General features: G+C 32.6%; 2 long non-coding RNA genes across 2 annotated transcripts; both read left to right on the forward strand.

Moving 5' to 3' along the window:
* Positions 1-2,584: 2,584 nt before the first annotated feature.
* On the forward strand, positions 2,585-3,642 carry LOC128176587 (uncharacterized). Its single transcript, XR_008242795.1, has 3 exons — positions 2,585-2,774; positions 3,028-3,171; positions 3,551-3,642. It is a non-coding gene; the product is annotated as an uncharacterized LOC128176587 (long non-coding RNA).
* Positions 3,643-11,360: 7,718 nt separating this feature from the next.
* LOC128184513 (uncharacterized) lies at positions 11,361-12,605 on the forward strand. Its single transcript, XR_008243747.1, has 3 exons — positions 11,361-11,518; positions 11,680-11,814; positions 12,252-12,605. It is a non-coding gene; the product is annotated as an uncharacterized LOC128184513 (long non-coding RNA).
* Positions 12,606-13,870: the final 1,265 nt, after the last annotated feature.

A 13,870-nucleotide genomic window follows, 5' to 3' on the forward strand; every position in this document is an offset into this window, starting at 1 on the left:
GGGGTCATTTATTACACGAGCTATTAACTTTTCTAAACAAGTTAAACATTTTTCAGAGCCCAACTAATTGGGTATAATAACCTGCATTCCGAAAAGTGGTAAATCTAAACAGTATCTAAAAAATTAGAGACCAATATGCCTTTTAGATGTTATTTATAAAATTGCATCAGGCTGTATTGCTAATAGGTTAAAGTTATACATGGATAAATTAATTAGCAGAGATCAAACTGGATTCCTAAAAGGTAGATTCATAGGTGAAACTATCAGATTAGTATATGATCTAATGAACTATACCGAAAGAAACAATATTCCATGATTACTTATGTTAAATGACTTTGAAAAAGCCTTCGATTCTATACCATGGGAATTTGTTTTTCATACACTTGACCTATTTAATTTTGGAAATTCAATAAAAGATTGAATACAAACCTTTTATAATGGCATAAAAACATGTATTATTCAAAATGGAATAATATCGGACTACTTGTACTGTGCAGAAATATTAGGACAAATAATAAGAAATAATAAAGACATTAAATGTATAAAAATAGGAGATACTGAATACAAAATTTCACAATATGCAGATGACACTTTATTTACAAATGGATCACCAGAAACACTAGACGGTATTTTTAGAGAATGCAAATGTATCAGGACTAAATATAAACTTTTCTAAGACAAAGATGGTGTGGATAAGAAGTAAAAATTTCTCAAAAGAAACTTTTCATCACTCGAGATGGAAACTTGATTGGAACAATACAAACTTTGACTTGCTAGGGATAAAATTTTCGGTAAACTTAGATGATATGATAAACTTAAATTACAATGTAAAACTAGACTATATAAAAAAAACTAATAAAACAGTGGAAACTACGTAAATTAACAATATTAGGAAGATTAACTGTCATAAAATCCCTTATAATTCCAAAAAGAATCATTTTATACTTACATAACCAAATCCAAGTAAAGACTTCTGAGAAAACTTTGAGAGAGAATTATACCTTTATCTTTGGGGAAGCAAAATACACAAAGTTAATAAACAAACTATTATACAAGACTATAGATCTGGCGGTCTTAAAATTGTAGATTATAACGACTTTTGTTTTTAATTTGGGTTGGGCAACCATAGTTTTGGGGGAGGGGGGTCAAATAGGGGTGGGGTCTAACATTCAATCCTTAGGGAAAAATTATACACTATATTGTAAATGGTTATAACTTGAAAACCGTTAAAGATATTGACATTGGTTTTCAAATGCTAAATATATTGAGTGTTATGGTCAATATATGGTACATTATAGATATGATCTCTGGGGACTATATATATTCCCCACCCCCCTGGTTTGTGTAATTACTTAATATTTAAAAAACCGTGACTCCTCACCCCTAACCATATATTATTGTTCCTTGTGTAATGGGGCATCATATGGTATATAGGTTATGGCTATATGGGGGTGGTTCCGTCTACCCCTGAAACAGGAAGAGCCATAATTTAAATATCTCATTAAATTCCTATGAGATCCCCAACCCAAACTACTTATATTCTTGTTCTTTGTGTTAAGGGGCATTAAATGGTATGTAGGTTATGGGCCCTGGGGGTTGTCCTGATCCCCATTGAACAGATCCCAAAATATCTCGATAACGGTTGAGATCCCCACCCCTAAACCAAATATATTCTTGTTCCTTGTGTCAAGGAGCATCAAATAGTATATAGGTCATGGGCCCCAAGGGTGGGATTGAGATCCCCGCCCATAAATCATATATATCCTTGTTCCTTGGGTCACGCCGGTTCACCTGATGTACAGTAAATGACTCATCATTTTTTCCGTACCAGTCCCATCATTGTGATAAATTTTGCCTGGTCCCTTAAACAAGTTCCTTAGAAGAATTTTTTTCTTGTCGGTTTTTTTTCCGCAATCTAGCTAATGTTTTTTTGGGTTGATATAGATATTTTGTGTGCTGTAAATGAAATTTTGTAGGCCAAAACTTATCTTGCTATTCATTCATTCTTTATTTGCACAAGGCAAACATCTTATGTCATAGGTTGTTACATATATTTCATAGCTATATTGAAAAATTGGTATGGTATGGTACATGTACATAATATACATGTAAAGTTTCAAATGTTTGCATTATCCTGTTTTTAACATCAAGTAAATAATGACAGCTGTACTTTATTGATACATGTAACTATAAAAAAAATGTTCATGAAAAATATTCCACTACCTTTGCACTTTGACTAATTGGACTGTTGTTTTACGAAGGAAACAATTTTTGCAACAACAAAAAATGAGACTTTTACAACAGTTATGGTTTTTTTCTTGTAATGTTCTTGTAATGTTTTTTAACTTTAATGCATTTTTTAAGTAATTGTTAAAAGCTTAAAAAATCTGCCTTTATTCAATATTCAATCGTCTCTTTGCTGTTGTATTGAATGCATTTAATCTCTATTTCTTAAAAAATCTTTTTCACTTGAATGTTATCTCAAATGGCCATTAAAAATGTGTTAAAGTCTGAGTACTTTTTGTGTCTGAAGAGTGTTACTTGACTCATCAGTGCATGAATTACACGATGGCAAAAGAAAGCATTTGAGAAAACACATTTTTGGAATAACCTTCTGCAACTTTAACATCAAGTTCCGACAAGACTGCAACACGTTCGCTGCTAGATTTTTATATAAATAAGGAAAACGTCTTTAATCTTGGAAACCTGAGAAATGAAGTCTCTATTCATCGTGGGGGTTTTGTTGGCAAGCTGCTCCGTTTTGTTAACCGAAGGTATAGTTTAGAATGCTTTTTTCTTGTTATCGATTTAAATTAAGCGATCACTGTGTTGTTTATCTTTGCAAGTTGTTCCGTTTTGTTATCCGAAAATATGATTTACAATTTGCTAACTTCTTGTGATCGACTTAGATTGATCGATGTATGTAATCATGAATTAGATAAATGATTAATATTTATGTGAAAAGGGAATATTTTTGTTGTTGTTGTTGTTGTTTTTTGCAAACAACGTTCACTTTGTTTACTACAGCCCGCCTTGTGCCTTCAAGCGGCGGCTGTCCACCGGGTTTAGTTTTCGTGGGAGAATGTTCATTTCCGTTTGGAGGATGTGCCGTGGGTAACTGTTACGAACCACACCCAGAAAGCATATTCAGTGGTCTATGTTGTGTAAGACGTAAGTATAATCAGTATTGTTAGTCAGATATCAATGTACATAAGAGAATATCTACTCAAATAGTTAAGTAGTCAAGCAATGGTTGATGCTATCAAAACAATACAATAGTAAGTGTTTTGGGAGGTAAAATGAGCAAAGCAATAAGCCACTAACATCTTTAAGGTACAGCCATACATATTTGTAATATAATACCTAAGGATATGACCTTTCATAGAAAAGAACCCTTGCATGGAAAAGAAGCCAAGTCATCAAGTTTTGCATCTAATCATTCATTTCATTTCAATCATATAACACCTTTTTTGCAAGTACTTTAAGGTTTTATACTTGCAGAAGATTGTGTATTTATATTATTAATTTATATGTCGTTGTTTTGTTTTAGCTGGATACTACAGGTATGGGAGATAGAAAGACGCACGGCAGATCTTTTATTACATGTACAACACGTACTTTGATGAATTAATAAAAATAAACGTCACATGTGTTCTTTTTACTTTTACTGATTTTATTTTTATTGTTTAATGAAATATCAGCTGGTTCCAGAAAAAATTAACATTAAACAACGAATTAGCAGAAGAATCCAATCTATACTGTACGAAAGACTCAAAGTGTATGTCAAAGGTTCGTCTTGTTATTGCAATAAGTGAAAGGTGTCGTTGATAGTCCAAGTTCGAAAAACACATTTTGATGAGATATCACTCATGAATACCAGCAAAAGAAAAAAAATTCTTGTTATCAGTTTATTTTGCACAACAAAAAAATGAGGTCGAAATTAAATTATTTAATTAGTCATTCCAATTATATTTTTTCTTGCCATGCGCAGATATCGACACTGGAATATTCAAACTTAAAATCGAATAAAAAAGCTGAGGCGGTGATATGCCTTGGATCCTTCCCCTCTTCATGCTGTTCCTGTCAAATACCTTACATCCCCGTGTTATATATGGAGGGTAATCGTGTTCAAAAATCCAGACATGTAAACTTGTAAATCCGAATATGTAATCGTGTTGGTGTGTGAGTCTGAGTATGAATATGTGTAATTCTGACCGTGTTACCTATAAAACTCGGGCATAAACACGTGTACGATTTGACTCAGTTCCTTCGCATGATGCACAATTCGCAGTTTTATTGCTTTCATCAGTTAATTAAACCTTCAACTTTGCACACTTTCAATCCGTAGTTTCTGCATCTGTATCTTCAGGCTCGGCAATAGCACATCTGACATAATACAAATTGACAAATGTAAAGTCTACAAGTTTGTCGAATTTTGACATGACCATATATGGAAACAGTGACGTCACCGATAGAAAAAAGCTAGCTGCAGGTAAAGGCATGCCGTAATCGCCGGAATAGGGACGGAATAAATATCAAAAAAATATAAGGATGGTCTAAATCATAATATCTCTGGATAACAACTTTTCTTAGAAAGTACTATATTTTCGGAAAGTTATCGATAAGAAAAACAAAGAATATAAAGACATATATTGGTTTTGAGATTTTGATTAACATGAGACATAAAAAGCGCCCTTTAAAAATAAATAAATAAAAATTCCAAAGATAAGGTTAACTGTCGTGAAATTAAAATGTGTATAAATTATTTTTAGAAATTTTTCATTTTGCATTGTCAGCAATATGTAGGGAAAAAAGCCTATCATGCAGGTGAAAATTGGCATTTTTTAAAATTTCAAGCAAGTATTACGGAATATGAGCATGAAGTCCTGAATGTCGGTTCAATACAGACTCACTTTGTGAAATTGGTTGATAAAAAAATCCCGGAGAGCTATTATAATACAGCTTTACAGCCAATTGTGAACATGTATTGTTTGCCATAAGCAACTATAGTCTGTCCCAAGATATTTATGCAGCACATTTGGACGATTTTTTAATTAAAATACACATACCTGTGAAAGAAGTGCAATTGAAATAGTTGAATGGGATAATTTCCAAGATAATTTCATTGACACATTATCATCTTTCACTCGGAAAAACTCACAGGAATAAAAACAGATTCCTTACGGAGATTTATAATGGGAAATGTTTACATCTTTTCTCCATTTGGAATACTCTCGGAATACATCGCACAATTTTTCAACGTTATCATCCGGGCTTGCTGCAATACAAAATCTCCGTAGACATCACATTTTTTAGCATTGTATTGAAACCTGATAAGCTAACAGGGTTGTTTCGACTGAGAAATCTTGGAATTTTTTCCAAAAAAGTATAAATACATGCCATTGTATAGTTACATACATTTTTCCGCAAAAAATTAAAAATAACAAGAGAAAAGCTGTCAATGTAACAATGTAACACCGGGTTTTCTTTTGTGTTACAGTATCCATATTATAATCCATTTGTCAATCCTGAATTTGATAAATACTAGCTATCCAAAGAAATGGGGTACTCTATATGCAATGCATTTGCCAAAAAATGACTAAGTTCAACAGCTGATATTTTTTGACAAATTATCAGAAATCAAAATCCTAGCAATTTGCATACCTCTGATTTATGTATAAGTGTTATGCAAAAGAACAATTTCCTATCTCAAAAACTGTACGAGGAGTTATTGGTAGAATAAGGGTACCTTTTTGGCAGCCACTCACCCGCCCGCCATTTGCACTTTTTCAATAATCGAAAAACCCGGTTAAAATTCTCTCTAAAAATTTTTAGAAGTCAGAAGCAATGGAGTTACAACATGGGACCTCACGGCGGTCTCCGAACCTCATGCCGCTCAAAATATATTTACCCCCTTAAGAAATTTCTTGATCCGTCTCATTTCTAGAAAAGAGCACGCATTTACTTATATTCCAGTTTAAATTACATGTCAAATTATTTTAGAGAAATAAGATATTAGGCATTTCTTTTTAACCCTTATCATACAATACCATGAGAATTATATTACAGAAATTAGCGCATTCGTCACATCGGCGACGATTTTTATGTGCATAACCCTCTTCCTGTTTGGTCCAGTTTCAATCATACCTTAAAAAAAATTCTAAAAATAATACCGGTATTTTCGATAGAAAATAGATAAGTGTCCTTCATTAAAAGTTTATTGCAACATTTAAGCTGAATATTATGTTAATGATTTATCCATTCCGGCGATTACGGCATGCCGTTTCCCCGCAGCAAAGCAGTTGCCATATAAGGTCATGTCAAAATTCGACAAACTTGTAGACTTTACATTTGTCAATTTGTATCATGTCAGATGTGCTATTGCCGAGCCTGAAGATACAAATGCAGAAACTACGGATTGAAAGTGTGCAAAGTTGAAGGTTTAATTAACTGATGAAAGCAATAAAGCTGCGAATTGTACATCATGCGAAGGAACTGATTCAAATCTTACACGTGTTTATGCCCGAGTTTTATAGGTTACACGGTCAGAATTACACATATTCATACTCAGACTCACACACCAACACGATTACATATTCGGATTTACAAGTTTACATGTCTGGATTTTTGAACACGATTACCCTCCATAGTTATATACTTTAATGACGAGAAGAAAACATCTATTCAGGACTTCGTTAATTTTCTTTTAAAAAAATAAATGTTAACGCTATCAATAAACATAAAGACCACCATTTTCATACCTGATCAGAGAATAAGTAAAAGAGAAAGTCAATATTATTGCTTTGGTCCTTCGACTCAAAACATTACTTATGTCTCCGTATATTTTCTTTCGTTTTCGAATACGCTAGCCCATTACAAACATGCCGACCACTCTTTTGCGATGAATTTTTGTTTATATAACATAACCTTTCGACTTCATGTAATAATGAATATTTCAAACCTCCGAACCGGAATGTTAAAAGGTATTTTGAAATTATAATTATTTAAAACTTTTAGGGCCTTTGGATTACGTGTATAATTTTCAGAAAGTTTATAAATTATGTAGCTTGATTAAATAACACAAACATTCCTTTCTTAAAAACATCCATGAACTCCACAGGTGTCCGAATTTTCTTGCGCAGTTAGGGGTACATCGAACACGTGTGTCATTCATACAAAGTGCATACCATTTGCTTCATATTGTAGACTCCTGTTCTACATCAAACATTATAAATAAGCGATTTTAAATCCAAGAGAGTAACATTTACGAGTATCAGTGTTTACAAATAAACACTCTTGGTTTTTTTAAATTCGTGTAGCTATCGCAGGATCTACTACAGCGCATGTGTGATGAAGTAACAGTGCACCAGGGAGAAAAAGGATGATCGGGGTTTCTTGAGTACGTGTAGCTTGGTCTCAGTCTGTTCTTTATAGTTTCTCATTTGATATTTCTTACCAATGCAGTAGTTGTCTTATTTCCTATTCCGTCTTCCAATAAACTAGAGTTATCGTTACTGAAAGAGTTATCTTCCCCTTTGGCAGGCATGCATTACTTCCGGGTATTCAAAGATTAGTAAGTAGTGCGGAAGTTTACAAATACGAGTTTTCATCCGACAAAAACATTTGATATTGTTTGAAAACAGAAAATATCAACAGTTAATGAAAATTCAAAAAAAAAATAAAAAAAAAATTAAGTCAGCATATCATAAGAAAGCAAAGAATGCGTTTGATTACAAACAATAACATTTATAACGTGATATACATGTTTTGATCAATCGGGAAACATTGTGAATGAAAGACATTTTGATTCATACTTTTGAAACATTATTACTCCTTTTGTCAATTTTAGAGCTAGTACCTAATAGAGCTAACGGGTGGATGGTGGTTTAGTGATATCTCTAATAAAACATCCCCACCTGATACGCAGAAATAAAAGATGTTATGAATTTTAAAAAGGGCTGGAATTGAAAATCAACTTTTTTCTAGAAATCAAATATAGAAATATAAAGTCCTAACGAATTGTCCCTATCTTTTTTATGAGAACCCCCCCCCCAACAGGACTTGGATTTTGGGAATTTGTGAACTACTTATTGATTTTAATTTTTAAAATTGTTTTTCGACAAGATTCTAGGTCGGTCTGCCCCTCCTCCCACGCACACACACTTTCAAAATACGATTTTTGCGCTAGCTTGTTGAGATGCATACTTGTTCGAAATGCATTCATGAAACAAATATAGACGTATACGTAGTGATTATTATTATCTAAACAGGTATCGAAGGTCTTCAATTAAGGTATACCTGCACGATATTTTTTTAGTTTGTTCGTTTTACTTTTACTTACTTTATTACTTTTATCATTTATCATAGCGCCCTTTATATAATTGAGTTGTACTTTATTTACGTACCATCTATAGCAAACAAATATATGGTAAAGCGTGAGAGAATATTAAAGTTTAATCTAAAAAGAAATGCAAGAGAGCAAAATTAATATCAATTAGCCATGCACATAAAAAACAATGTTTCGGAATAAACATTTCATGAAAATTTAACAATGGAATGAAGTATTTATAAATATAAACAAGAATATTGTCGATCAAATTCGAAACGCACTTTAAATGAAAACATGATTGTAAGTTATATGCGAAAAATTACGCAAAAGCTAAGTTGCAAATGTTTTCATCCAATATCTCTTAAATTCCCATGATAAAATTGAAATTAGTCATTAATTAATCCAAATGAAATCCATCAAGTGGAAGTATAGTAATGTCCGCCAATGATCACTGCAGATACGTACGTACAGTATAATGCCTACCTTTGTACTTCGACCTACTGATAAAATAAAATATTTTTTTAGAGAGGTGGACAGAAATGTCTTTATAATTGTTTTGCATATGTCTACTTCACTGCGAAAAATAATGCACATGTATCAGCTGGCTAAAACCACGCACTCACCGCCAGCAACTGCATTAATTATAGGTAGATGGCAGGCGCGTAGCATCAAGGAAAAGGAGGGGGCAGGGGAGCCCCCTCCCCACCTCTTCTAGCAGCAGATAGTTTTCATAAGTTTACATATAAAAAAGTTAATAAACATGAAGTTCCCCCTCCCCCAACCAAATTTTGGGAAGCATCATGGGAGAATTGAAGTGAATCTGTGAAAAGAAGGAAATAAATAGTGAAATCGAAGTTCTACGCTAAACCCCCACCCCCCCCCCACCCCCACCCCCACACACAAGTAATGAGCCCCCCCACACACACACACACACTTCAAAAAAGATGCTACAATTAAACGCGCAAGTGAATTCTCCGTACTTTTTTTGTAGTATTACAGCATCCTTTGATTGCACAATTGTCTTTTTACTTTGACAACATACATCAGTAACCGATTAAACAAGACAAAAAACATTAATCTTAACCATTTGTTTAGACTGGTTAAATTCAATGGTTTATTGACATCACCATGTTGGCATACAGTACAAATGAAATCAAATACAGACAAAAGAAAATTATAACATACAGGCTACAGCATGCAACACAGTGTTTTAACCTGCTCTAATGGAGAGATAACTCGTGTTACGAATGATAACTCCAGGTTATTAAAATCCCGAATAAACGCGTTTAGAAACAACGAAATCCTCTAAAAGCAAACAAATTGTAAACAATCTTAAAGAAATGAATTAATTACAATTGAAAAATCAGAAACACAAATGAACGATTTTGCAGCGAAAAGTAAAAATCATACGATGAAATTGACAATAGTGTATAAAAAAAATTATATAATACACCTCGAAAATAAAGTAATGCAAATTCAAAATATTACATCATTTGGCATGCCATGAATAGTAACTGATTAAAACGAATGTAAAATAGCCAAGAAATTTGAATATATATATTACAGGTATGTTATAGTCATAGCTATAGATGCAGAGAAGTTGGATAGGAGCAAAAGTTTAAAGGGGCATGGTCACGATTTTGATTAAATTCTGTTTTTATTATCTACAATGCTAAAGAAATGCATTTCTAATGATTAAATAAAATTTGAGAGTCAATTGTAGAGTTATAAGCAAGATACAGCGCTCACAATTCTTTATTATGTAAACAAGGCTCGTGCCCTGTTTTTGTTTACTAAGGTTCAATATACCAGTAAAAAAATCTTTTTTCTAGCCTATTTGTCTATCCTTTTATTTATTTTAAGCATATACATTGTATACACAGTTCCTTACGTTTAACACAAATGTTTTAGGTTTAAAACTGAAATTTTTACTTCAACGTTCAAAATGTAAGCAAACGCTTTGTTTACAAAGCGAAGAATTTCAAGCTCTGTTACTCGCTTATAACTCAACAAATGACACTCAAATTTCGGTTGCCTATTAAAAATGCCTTTCTGAAGCATTGTAAATATAAAAATCGGATTTTTCTTTTACTAAAATCGTAACCATGCCTTTTTAATCATTAAAGGAAATAATTTTCCCGCAATTTGTTTACTGTCTATATTTCATTTAAGGAATATCTTGAAAAGAGTTGTATATTATTTCTAAAAACGCACTTCGTTAACAGTAAAATAAGTAGTAAATTCATGAAGAATTTAATGGTACATGTACTAATGGTACTTTTTCCCACAGGATTTATGCGTAAATGAAGTTTTTAAACATTGATATACAAGATCAATTTATGACTATTTTGCCCCCCCCCCCCCCCCCCGCGAGTCAAAACTGTTACCCAGTTGGACATACGTTTTATAAGGCTTCTGAGAAGTGGAAGATGACAATTACTCCAAGGGAAACTCAGGGATTTATCGTCTTAAATCAGCAAAATGGCGCGTTTTATGAAATGGTCAAAATAAACTTATACTGTTATTGATGATCAAATATAAAAACAATTTCTACTTCTTCTCATATATTCTTTGCATTGATAATTTTTTAATCTCCAATATATGAAAAACCAAGGGTCGTTTCTCCATTTTCAAATGTCAAATGAAATTTCCTACTGCAATATAACTGTATGAAAACACATAATGCCATTCGATAAAATCAAATGGCTTTATAATCTTTTTTTTTCTAGAGTGTTCATTTACTCTGAAATTAAAGCAAAAAATGAATGGTTTGCCAAAAATATTTCGACAAAGATTCTCTTAATTAAAACACTCATTCCCTTACATACATTTACTTTATACAGTTAGTCGTTATTGGTCGATAGCTTCCTTTTGAAATGAAATTATCAAAATTCGACAATCGATAACAATGCAATGTAAAAAGAAAGTAAATCAAACGATTACATAACATCTACAAGTGCAACGCCATGACAAAGCATTAAACAGAAATGCGATCGTCTACTTCTACACAACCATCACGAAATGTCCCGGCAGGCTGGGGTCACGTTTGCTGCTAGTTTTTAGTATAAAATGAAAGAAGGGCGACGCTGAAGTTGGAATGTCATCGTTTCTTCTAAGTCACCTTCACAATGAGAGCTGTGTTGTCTGTCGTATTCCTCCTAGTCAGCTGTTCAGTGTTAATATCTGAAGGTAAGGTCTGCGAAATGCAACAAGTTTCATCTCATTTTTATTAATTTTAGTCGACTTTGATAATATGAAATATAAACACTTGTATTGCCTTTAAAGTAGTCTGTTTAATTAATAGAAAGGAACAAAAGGGGTTTTTAATGTTCGAATGAAACTCATTTCAGCTCGCATGCCGCCTTTGGACGAATGTCCCCCAAATACTAGACGGGTGGGTACTTGTTACCCCCCATACTATAAGTGCAATCTCGGGGTCTGTATTCCCATAGTGCCGAATGGCTACGGAGTGTGCTGCAAAGGACGTGAGTTAATTTTTACACTTTTTATATCAAGTATTAATTTTTATTTTTTTAATTAAACTTTTTTGATCACGAAATTTTGAAAATATTTATATTTTTTCTTTTTAATTTTGCCTCAACACATTGCTATCATGTTTTTGTTAGAACAGTGCTTGTTATTCATTGAATTTTTTAGTTACTTAGTTAATTCTTTTTAAATTTTGTTGCTTCAAAATCACTTTATAAAACCTCGATTGAAATATTTTTGTGTATTGTTGTTTAAATTTGTTGAATAAGCTCTAGGCAGTTCTCTATTCGGGGTTTCTGCTTGCAAGATGTTTTCGTACATAATTGCGACTAAACAGAAAAAAATGTCATCGTATATTACTCCTGACTGCAAATTTGATGTATCATTATATATCAACAATTATCTCAAAAATGATTTAACAATTTCATTTTAGGTGGATTCTACTGAGGCCTTCTTGATAAATGTTAACTGGGGACTTTGTCCTGAATAAATGACTTGAAAAATAAATAATAAATCTTCACTTTAATTTCTTAAGCTGTTAAACTTTTCAACATGCTGTTTATTTCTTAATTGATTTACATTAAAACTGAGATTCCGTTTCAGTGAGTAGAAGAAAAGCTCTACACTCTGTTTTTCTTTGTAAATCATACATCATACATCTGCATGTACAAGAACAGGGACGCGTTGATTTCTTTCAAGTTATTGACTACTTTATTGTCTAATCATTTTATCAGGTTTTTGTATTTACTCGTACATGTATGTTAACCTCACGTTTTTACTTCCCATTGAAAATGGTCAAAAAAAGAAAAAAGGGAATTAAGCATGAGTGAGAGCATTTCGTGTTAGTACCATCTTTTTTTTTTTTTTTTTTTTTTTTTTTTTTTTACAATTTTACCATATATCTTATCGTGTATGTGTATACTTCTATACCTTGCGTTCATTCTATCATGTCTATCGCTAAGGTCATCAGATTTTCCGTTTAAGTAATTCTTTTTCTGAAATGATCGCTTCCTTCATAACCCGCATGAATTATCAAAGAAAGCATCTAATTGTTTATATTAACATCTTTCTTGTAACTTATTAATAAATTGATTATGAAAAATAAGCACAAATCAATAAATTACTGTAAATAATTAGCTAAAAGAAACAGTCAAATCGTCTCCTGCAAGACTTTAAGTCTGACATCATCATGGTTATTTCGTGCAATCCGTGATTTTTCTTAGTTCGCTGAAGATTTCGCCCAATCGATAAATGGGGCGTGTAGATTTCAGTCCGGCTTTTTCTAAAGAGCTATGAATTAACTATAAGTTTCAGTAAGAAATTGAAGAAATAATACTTGGTAGATGTAAATGTTTTCCTTTGAATACACTTAGTTAATTCATGCGCCATGAACACAAAATAATATTAACTTCACCACACGTTTTGAGCATATTTATTTCTTTAAGATAAAATAAAACGTTAAATCCTACATAATCAGTTTGATATGTGCTTAAGAATAATCATATCTACTCGCAAATGAAGAAGATTTTTCTCTAAAAAGTTTCTGGCACTATATTTATAGTCGCGGAAGCGAACTAAATAACATGTTAATTTGGCTGTTCCGTGTATGTTTCATGTCCGTGACTAAGAACGTATGTAATGGTTTTATAACGACAACACACATATTTCATACAAATAGACATGGATTGAATGCTTATTTTTTGGATGTCCTCGGTTCTATAACTCTCTGCTCGTCGGAGATTTACGGAGACAGCCGAGCGTCTGGTTGAACGAGACTAGCGTAGGAATATATACGACTTTAACTGTTTGTACAATTTAAAATCTTATTATTTTCATGGTATTAATAAATAAGTTTTCTTGAAAAACAATGCTTCAGAAAACATAGCATCGAATTTATCGATTATTTTCAAGAACTAAGTGTTGTCAGCGGTATTGATTTTTGCTTAGGTCCAAACACTTTCACTTTCGCTTTGCCCGAGTAAGTGCATAGGAGAGTTGATTAAAATCAACTCCCAATAAGCATAAAGCCATCCAATGCTTAACTGAAATTCT

This window comes from Crassostrea angulata, chromosome 1 (genome assembly GCF_025612915.1).
Source record: "Crassostrea angulata isolate pt1a10 chromosome 1, ASM2561291v2, whole genome shotgun sequence".
Classification (NCBI taxonomy): Eukaryota; Metazoa; Mollusca; class Bivalvia; order Ostreida; family Ostreidae; genus Magallana; species Magallana angulata.